The sequence below is a fragment of the Protomyctophum bolini genome (assembly GCF_963924005.1).
Source record: "Protomyctophum bolini genome assembly, chromosome: 2".
NCBI classification, from domain to species: Eukaryota; Metazoa; Chordata; class Actinopteri; order Myctophiformes; family Myctophidae; genus Protomyctophum; species Protomyctophum bolini.
Window position 1 is genome coordinate 50,755,627 of NC_137863.1, and position 9,564 is coordinate 50,765,190.

Here is a 9,564-nt window from a genome sequence, read left to right on the forward strand (position 1 = left end):
TTATATAAATGTAACCAAACTTTTTCACCCGTTCCATCATACTTCCACGGCGCAACCATGACACAACCACCCGTCGCGTCTCGGCCCCCTTATCACCGTGGCCGAGTCAGTTTAGAGCTTGTCCAGCCTAACTTTGAAGAGACAGAAACAAGAAAAACAACAAAAGATAGCCTACTAATTCCTGTTAGTAGCAAACTACAGCACGCCTTTGTTTGAAAATGGTCCCCCATCATTAGCACGTCGGCAAAACCGTTCGGGAGTTAATCATTTCTGTTATTTATTCAGACAATGTTTGGAAGCTCAGATGACACTTAATGTGAGGATGAAACATCACATATAATCTTCTTTATGAAGGTTAGTAGTATGGCATGGGACAAGCCTGAACTAGGATGCATTAGATATGCCTTTCCTCCGAGTTATGGCAAGAAGCTGTTTGAAAGCAAATTTTATGTTTTGCATAGCAGCAATCAAAACACAAAGTCTACTACAAAGCCAAGAAAATTGGACACTGCGTGCAGAGGTGGGAGTCCTAATGGGAGCCGGAATAGTTGTGTGCACGCATTAATTAACACACGTCTGCAAACACACAGCCTCTGCCTCTGTATTAACCTGTTCTGTGTCTCAGTCTCTACTATAACTAAAAATGCTTCACTTTGGGTTGTCATGAAGAAGATTGTGTAACAAGCATTGCTTTTATGATCTGTTTTAACGTTAAGGCTACAAGAAAGAAAATATACAACATCGGACATACTAACATCATATACACAATGTTGGTTAATGTGGCCCCAAACATTCCATGACTTGAAATGAAACATGTAGAAGACACATGTAGAACTATCAGTTCTACATGTAACCCATTTAGACCTGAGGCCGATTCTAAAGACACCTTCTAAATCCTGACCAAAGTTTTCTGAAAAATGTTATTCAAATATTACAATAAAAAATAAAATAAAAACCTACAGTTGCTGCTATATACTGTACACATGAACAGCAACCCCAAAAGGGGTTCCCGGATTGAAGAGAAGAGAAGAGAAGAGAAGAGTGATACTGTTTATTACTTGCAGAGTGTGCAAGTAATGTTTTTCGTCAGGTGCTACGTATGTCCCATAGCAGCATATGAGCATATGACGTGATGAACATGGCATGTACCAATGCCAGGATATAATTGGTTATCGATGGTGACGTAATGATGATATGTTTCAGTGTCGGGTGGATTAAAGGTAATGCCCCTATAATAATAATGTATACATGTATGTACTCCGACACCACTGCCATAACAAGCACAAGTAATCAGTACGTCATACGCTGCCACGGGACATACGCAAGCAGACCGCGCAGGTATGTTTTCGTCCGGTGCTACGATGCATGATGAAGATATGTACCAATGGTGACGTAATGATGATATGTTTCAGTGTCTGGTGGATTAAAGGGACATACGCATCAAACGACCCGAGTAACCACAGTATACCACTAATCAACTCACAAATTACATATAGAGGCATGTCCTTTAATCACGTCATATGTTCATCACGTCATATGCTGCTACGGGACATACGCATCAAGCGGTCGACAGTATACTTGCGTGCTCTGCTTGCGCACTAAATGGCCTACTTGGGTGCAACAAGCAAGTAGGCACTCGACAGAGTGCAGTTCTAGTTTGTATATGGATTCAGCAGAATGCAGTTTACACTGAATCTGTGGGTTTACAGGGTCTCAGAGTGAAGGCAAATAGGCCGTCTTATATCCAAGTCTGTGTAATCAGGAGTATCTCTGCCACATTTCACTGCTGTGCTTGTCAAGCTCTCTGATCTTAACTGCCAACGGTGCTAACGAGGTGACTGTATCAGAGACACGACAGGTGCAGAGATGGAAGGGAACGGGCACGTTGAACTCGGGAGACTGAGATGTAAAAGGCAAGAAAGTGGCAGTGAAGCGAAAGCACAAGACAAAAGAGGAGAGATTACGAGAAAGATGGCGATTGGCACAAAGGAGAAAATGTGGAACCTCAGACAGAAAGAACAGGCTGGTCCGTCAATATGAGGGAGAGGGCGGCCAAGAGGAAGGCAGAGAGAGAGAGAGAGAGGTAGGAAACATCAAGAGGTAATACTAATAACAGTATTTCAAAGGTAACAAACCAGAGCAACCTAAATTCCTCTCTTATCTTTCCAGGAGATGTGAATCGGTGAAAGCCCTTCATGCCCAACGGCCGTGCACTTTCCCTTCCTCCGTTCTAAAGCCACTTTGTACCTCTTTGATAATGTGATGTCACAGCTGGACTAATTATAGCTTGGATGATTACGGGGGGAAGAATTACTGAAGAAGGCGTGCGCATGCTGCACGCATGCATGCACATGCGTGCACATGCGTGCATGCATGCCAGACACTTTTTCCGCACATGCACACGAAAACAGATTTGCCATGATGAAAGACATCACATCATCATCATTAGGGGTGTCAAAATAAATCCAGTTTTCACTACATGGTGTTTGTGATATGAAATGTAAGCTTACCCTAATCACAGTAAACATCATGTCTTCAGTCATTTCAAGTTACTGTTGTATAGTCACTTCAGTTGGCTGGAGTAGATTGTGATGAAATCCTATGTATTGAATCGATGATCATTTTGTTTTTTTTTAATATATTTTTTATCCCACGATTTTTGTAACCCATTTTTCACCCCTGTGTCAATCATCTAATGTGATCCTGGGCTCTACACACCCTCCGCCAACCTGGGGAGAGCAACGGACTTAACTCATGCTTCCTTCATGCTTGAGTGTCCAAGTTGCTCCTTTACACTTGACAGGGGGGAGTTTCCCTGGTTGGACGTAGCGCGTGGAAGGAACACGTTATTCCAACCAGTTCCTTTCCCCTCCATCAGGCGCCCCGGCTGGCCAGGGGGAGGCAGTTTAGAGACCAGGATTAATTACTGCATGTTTTTGTGAGGGTACCTACAGTACCTACCCTAGGGGACACAGGGAGAACATGCAAACTCCACACCAACCCCGCCTTCGGATATATGGGCACTGATGACGCGGAGGAGGAAACACGCCGCCAACACCCACAGCGCCCCGAGCGGGAATCGAACCCAGGACCTTCTAGCTGTGCCACCGTGCCCCCGTCGATGATCATTTTGAATAGAGAATTGTTTTGAATCTGGAAAAAAAAATGCTTTTGAATAAAAATAAAATAAAAGATTTTGAATCGAATCGTGACCCCAATAATCGGAATCAAATCGTGGGACACCCAAAGATTCACAGCCCTAATCATCGCTACATTCTCTAAATCCTGAATGGCAGCAGGCCTAATATTATTATTGCATCGACGCTGTGCAATAATGCAACTGAAAGTCAAAGTTCAGAGGCATTATATTGCCTTTTGTTAGGCTGTATATTTGTTTTACATATTGAATTAATGTATTTTTAGTTTGTTAAACTTACCCTGAAGTTATTGAGGTATTCAACAACGTTATCAAATGAACGCATGCTTTTCTACTATCGTGCAGCCTTACTTACTTGTATCCAACAAAAGTAACACAACACACAGAATACTGAAGGCACAACATACTTTCCATCTCCGTCATTACACTAGTGTTTAAAACAGGGAGCTACACACACTGTATAGATTGAGTTTCCAGCGGACTGTGTGCTGACTTTTGCCTTTTATAGTCCAGTGTACTCAAAGAGCAGACAGTTCTCATGGACAGGTCACACAGACAGGTCACACAGACAGTTCTCATGGACAGGTCACACAGACAGGTCACAGAGACAGTTCTCATGGACAGGTCACACAGACAGTTCTCATGGACAGGCCACACAGACAGTTCTCATGGACAGGTCACACAGACAGTTCTAATGGACAGGTCACACAGACAGTTCTCATGGACAGGACACACAGACAGGTCACACAGACAGTTCTCATGGACAGGTCACACAGACAGTTCTCATGGACAGGCCACACAGACAGTTCTCATGGACAGGTCACACAGACAGTTCTAATGGACAGGTCACACAGACAGTTCTCATGGACAGGACACACAGACAGGTCACCCAGACAGTTCTCATGTACAGGTCACACAGACAGTTCTCATGGACAGGTCACACAGACAGTTCTCATGGACAGGCCACACAGACAGTTCTCATGGACAGGTCACACAGACAGTTCTAATGGACAGGTCACACAGACAGTTCTCATGGACAGGACACACAGACAGGTCACACAGACAGTTCTCATGGACAGGTCACACAGACAGTTCTCATGGACAGGCCACACAGACAGTTCTCATGGACAGGTCACACAGACAGTTCTAATGGACAGGTCACACAGACAGTTCTCATGGACAGGACACACAGACAGGTCACCCAGACAGTTCTCATGTACAGGTCACACAGACAGTTCTCATGGACAGGTCACACAGACAGTTATCATGGACAGGTCACACAGACAGTTCTCATGGACAGGACACACAGATAGGTCACACATACAGTTCTGATGGACAGGTCACACAGACAGGGCACACAGACAGTTCTCATGGACAGGCCACACAGACAGTTCTCATGGACAGGTCACACAGACAGTTCTAATGGACAGGTCACACAGACAGTTCTCATGGACAGGACACACAGACAGGTCACACAGACAGTTCTCATGGACAGGTCACACAGACAGTTCTCATGGACAGGTCACACAGACAGTTATCATGGACAGGTCACACAGACAGTTCTCATGGACAGGACACACAGACAGGTCACACAGACAGTTCTCATGGACAGGACACACAGATAGGTCACACATACAGTTCTGATGGACAGGTCACACAGACAGGTCACACAGACAGTTCTCATGGACAGGACACACAGATAGGTCACACATACAGTTCTGATGGACAGGTCACACAGACAGGGCACACAGACAGTTCTCATGGGCAAGGTCACACAGACAGTTCTCATGGACAGGTCACACAGACAGTTATCATGGGCAAGGTCACACAGACAGTTATCATGGGCAAGGTCATACAGACAGGTCACACAGACAGTTCTAATGGACAGGTCACACAGACAGGCATGCATGGACCCAAGAAAGACCTATTGCTGCACAGACCACAGACCATCTGCATAGACAGATGTCTGCCTATGGTCTGCTTTCCTTCCATGTGGACATCCATAGCCAACCCAGTCTCACCCAAACACGGATTGACATCCGTACATACACTACTAGAAAACCCCCAATCTGTACATATTACACTGAAATCCACTGAATTTTAGACCGCGACAGAGGGCTGCCGTCTCAAGCGAACATCAGCAATGAGAGACACCACCGAGTGAGCTAAAGCGAGCAAGCTGCTGTGGCGAATGTTGCGAAGTTCGATTGAGCACAGCCCGATAGGCAATCGTAAATAATATTGTGGGGAGTGCTTTTGCCCAAACTGAGATAATGGGGTGAAAGCCACGCCTCCGTCACAGTCAAACAGTAGTATAGTGTAATATGTATGGATTTTAGAGTTTTCTAGTGCATGTACGTAATTGCCAATCCGTGTTACTGTATGTCACCATGCTTGGGTGAGATCGGGCTTCCATAGCGGACCCCTGATCACATCTGTCTAGATCAGGGTTCCTCAATAAATTTTCCTCAAGGGTCATATTTTGACTAGGGTACCAGGCTGGGGGCCGAGTCCGCACACGCAAGGTCGAGGTCTTGAAAATGTATTTTAATTTTTTCATTTTTCTTTCTTCCAGGGGCCACAAGGGGGCGCTCCGCGTGCCGCTAATGGCCCGCGGGCCGCCTATTGGGGAACCCTGGCCTAGATACACTCACAAGTCAGTTTGGTTAACCAGACTATATCCACCCTAGCCTGGTTAGACTATATCCACCCTAGTCTGGTTAACCAGAATATATCCACCCTAGTCTGTTAACCAGACTATATCAACCCTAGCCTGGTTAACCAGACTACGGTATATCCACCCTAGCCTGGTTAGACTATATCCACCCTAATCTGGTTAACCAGACTATATCAACCCTAGTCTGGATAACCAGACTATATGCACCCTAGCCTGGTTAACCAGACTATATCCACCCTAGCCTGGTTAACCAGACTATATCCACCCTAGTCTGGTTAACCAGACTATATCCACCCAAACAGCCTAAATTACTTGAAGGATATGAATGAAGCTTATGAACTGGGCTACACTGAGAAACTCATCTCATAGGACCCAATGTCAGACATACAGTATTTACTGCATGTGTCATTTCCTCCTGAGAGCATTCTACATCATCTGCTCTTGGCGGTCTGATGTGCTGTGACTCTTGTTGTTTGATGAGCCTCAACATAAATAAATAAACTTGCTCTCGTTACGTTTTGTTAGCCTACATAATGCTGTGCAAGGGACAGTGGTATACAGTATGTGGAAAAAGATTATTCATTATTAACTGCTCATAGCAGTTTACATGACAGCAGGCAAGGTCTTCTTACTTTCTTACTTGGATTGGCAGAAAGGAAAGGAAATGGTTATTTATTTTTTTATTTTTTCTATTCAGACAAAGATGAAATAAGGACGTCAACCCAGAACAAGTCAATACTGTCTGGAGGGCTATAGGCCAATACATAAAGCACAACAAACCTTCAACCCCTTCAATACATACCGGTAGACTGCCTGCTGTGACACAGACAAGACACACTTTAACATTTTCCCTGGGAAGCACCCTATGATCCGACGGACCATTGCTCCGAAGGAGCATTGGTCCGAGGTGCGCTGGGGGTCGGGAGAGGGTGGGTGGTTAGGTTTAGGTGTCTGCCCCGGGGGAGGTTAGGGTTAGGGTGAGGGTTTGAGGTAGGTTGTCGATCGGACCAATGGACCGTCGGCATATTGACGCGGACCCATTTTCCCTAACCTTAACCTAGTCCTCCTGCAACTCAAGAACAACTTCTTGACAAGTGAGCTTTAAAGGAACATTTCAGCTCTGGATGCAGTCACTCAATGTTAATAGTATTTGTAGTAGATAAGATAACAGTAGCACAATTTGAAATCTGCACTCTATGGTCAGAACATAATGAAAGCTGTGTGTTTGACTGGGATGCACACGCAGATCCGACACACCAAAGGTCCGACATGCGGAAATCACCCGTCGCTCCCGACCATGCGTTCATCCGACTTGCGTTGCGCCGTGCTTGCCGTTAGGGTTAGGTTAGGGTTTTGGGTAGAGTGTCGGTCTAATGACAGTCGGACCAATAGTATTTCAGAACTAAAGCCTGTACCCGTTTGACTGGAGTGCTGGATTAATACAATGACTACACTGTGCACCAATGCTTTGGTGCACTGCCCCACCTAGTCATGTTTGTCTGACTGAGACAATGTAGTCCAGGAAGGAAGTGAGATCAACGCCTGATGAGTCATCAGGCATTTGAAATACTACAATATCTTACACACATAAAAGGAAAGTGTTTCTTGTGTCCCAAATATCATTAAAATAAGATCAAAAGGGGTGAAGTGGCCCTTTTAGCGGTTTCCATATCCCTGCCGACGTGACTGGGAACGACATCGCCATATCTCAGCAAAATGACATTCCCGTACATTTCATAATGCCTATACAGTACCTATATCTGCATTTGTCACGGAGCACATTAGGGAAGTAGACAGGGGGGGAAGTGAGAGTCGTGGGAGCAGTTCGGTCCAACAGGATTCATTATCCAAATGTACTGAACAAAGCTCCCCGTTTATTGGTGTGTGAGTGAGCGTTTACTGGGAAATCATATTTCATTAGCAGAGTAATGGTGGCCGTAGTGTGAGACCGACAGGCTTGGCAACGTTGCCCAGTTAGTTGGAGTGAAATAATAAACATGAGAATAAATGCTTGTTGTAAATGGACAGAGATTGTCGGAGGCGTGACGCATGCATTTCATTGTGCGCCCACACAAACACACAAACAAAACACTCGCATGCATACATGCGCACACACACACGCGGAGCGAAACGCTTGCATGCACAATTGCACACGCACGCACGTGCGTGTGCAATTGTGCTAGCCCTGGTCCAATGCTTACAGCGAGTGTCTCTCTCTGACGCCTTGTGGAAGTACCTTCCACAGCCCACTGGTCATATTTCCACTCCCGTGCGCTGTTTTTTTAATACCAGCAAATAAACAAAACGACGTAACCACTTACCGAAATAAAGCCTGCTAGACCTTGGTAAAAGTCTATTCTCGAACCTGGGAAGCGTCTCAGGTCCCCAGTTTCTCTCTAAAATGCACTATTTTAATCATTAAATAAAATTAATCCAGCCAGATCGGCACGGGTAAAACCCGGAAATGCCATAGTAGAAGAAATGACTGCCCGGTAAATTCAGGGTACATTGCGTTACCACTGAAAAGACTGGACGAAAGCGTTCAAACGTCAATTAATTCAATCAATGTGTTAAGTACAGTACTTATGTAAATGTTCTTAGTGACGTTCCACCACTGACAGTAAACACTCCTTACCTTTCCTACGTAGAGGGTCTCCGTTCCGGTGTACTCCTCCACAACAAAGAACTGGTTCCACACCCATCCTCTCTTCACTCGTTCACGGGACATGGAGCCCTGTTCCAGGCTACTCCCTCCTGGGGCTGAAGCACTAGTCCTTGACGCCTCACACCAGCAAAAAGTACAACTAAGGAGAGCAAGCGCTATAAACACTGTCCAAGATCTTACTGTCCAGTACAGAGACATTTTAAGGGGGGGGGGGGAGCAAATCACTCCCCTGCTAGCGAGAGAAACAGGAATAGTCCTTTTGTATTTATATGGGCATAATATATGTATAAAAGTCTGTTATCTATTAAATTGCCACAACTTCAGCTGGGCAGACGGGTCTTGATTCTACGCTAATCCACAAGATTCTGGAACAAAGTGGTTCTGGCCATGGGTTTGCTCAAAGGGCAGGTCATGCATGCTCTCCATGAGTCTGTTGGATATAGAATAGTTGTCCTGGTAAAGTATTCAGTGAGACATAGCCAGTCATTCTTAGTCTATATTAGTCCTTTCACTGCCCTGTTAGAGGCTATAAGGGGATCTGAGGCCGAGGGAGAGACAAAACGATGGGGCATTTGCTTTTTGCACCAGAAGTTTCTGAAGTCAAGAGAACGGGAGAGGAAAGTTTGTCCTCAGTGCTATGTGGCCACAGGTAATTTCACTGTGTATCACTGATATAAATGGAATATGGAAATGGGAACGGCATAGAGAAAAACCTCCCTGAGCAGAAATATCAGCCTTAATCCATCCTTGAGTATGTCTATGTGCTGTCAGAAATATGACTTATAACATAACATACAAGAAAACAACAGAAAACGTTGATCCCTCGGGATCATTTGCACGGTTCCATGAGCTCATGAGACGAATGATGACCAAGGTCCTTTCAGTAACTAAAACAGTAAAAGCTGTGCCAGGCTTTGCTGTCTCACAAACAATCCCGTTTGCCTCCTGAATTCTTGAGTGGAGAAGCAGTTAGTTGATTTTTATTTTTGCTGACACCGATTGATCTTGGAGAGCTCTACCCCGAGGGCGTTTTCCATCTGTCCATCTGTTCACTGTTGCAGAATC

The 9,564-nt window shown here is 45.1% G+C and overlaps 1 pseudogene across 1 annotated transcript in view; it reads right to left on the bottom strand.

Moving 5' to 3' along the window:
• The window catches only part of LOC308334511 (cadherin-22-like), a 94,438-nt pseudogene extending 85,876 nt beyond the window's left edge, over positions 1 to 8,562 (bottom strand). Inside the window, exon 1 of the transcript in view lies at positions 8,470 to 8,562. The product of the transcript in view is annotated as a cadherin-22-like (transcript). The remainder of the gene's footprint in view (positions 1 to 8,469) is intronic.
• Positions 8,563 to 9,564: the final 1,002 nt, after the last annotated feature.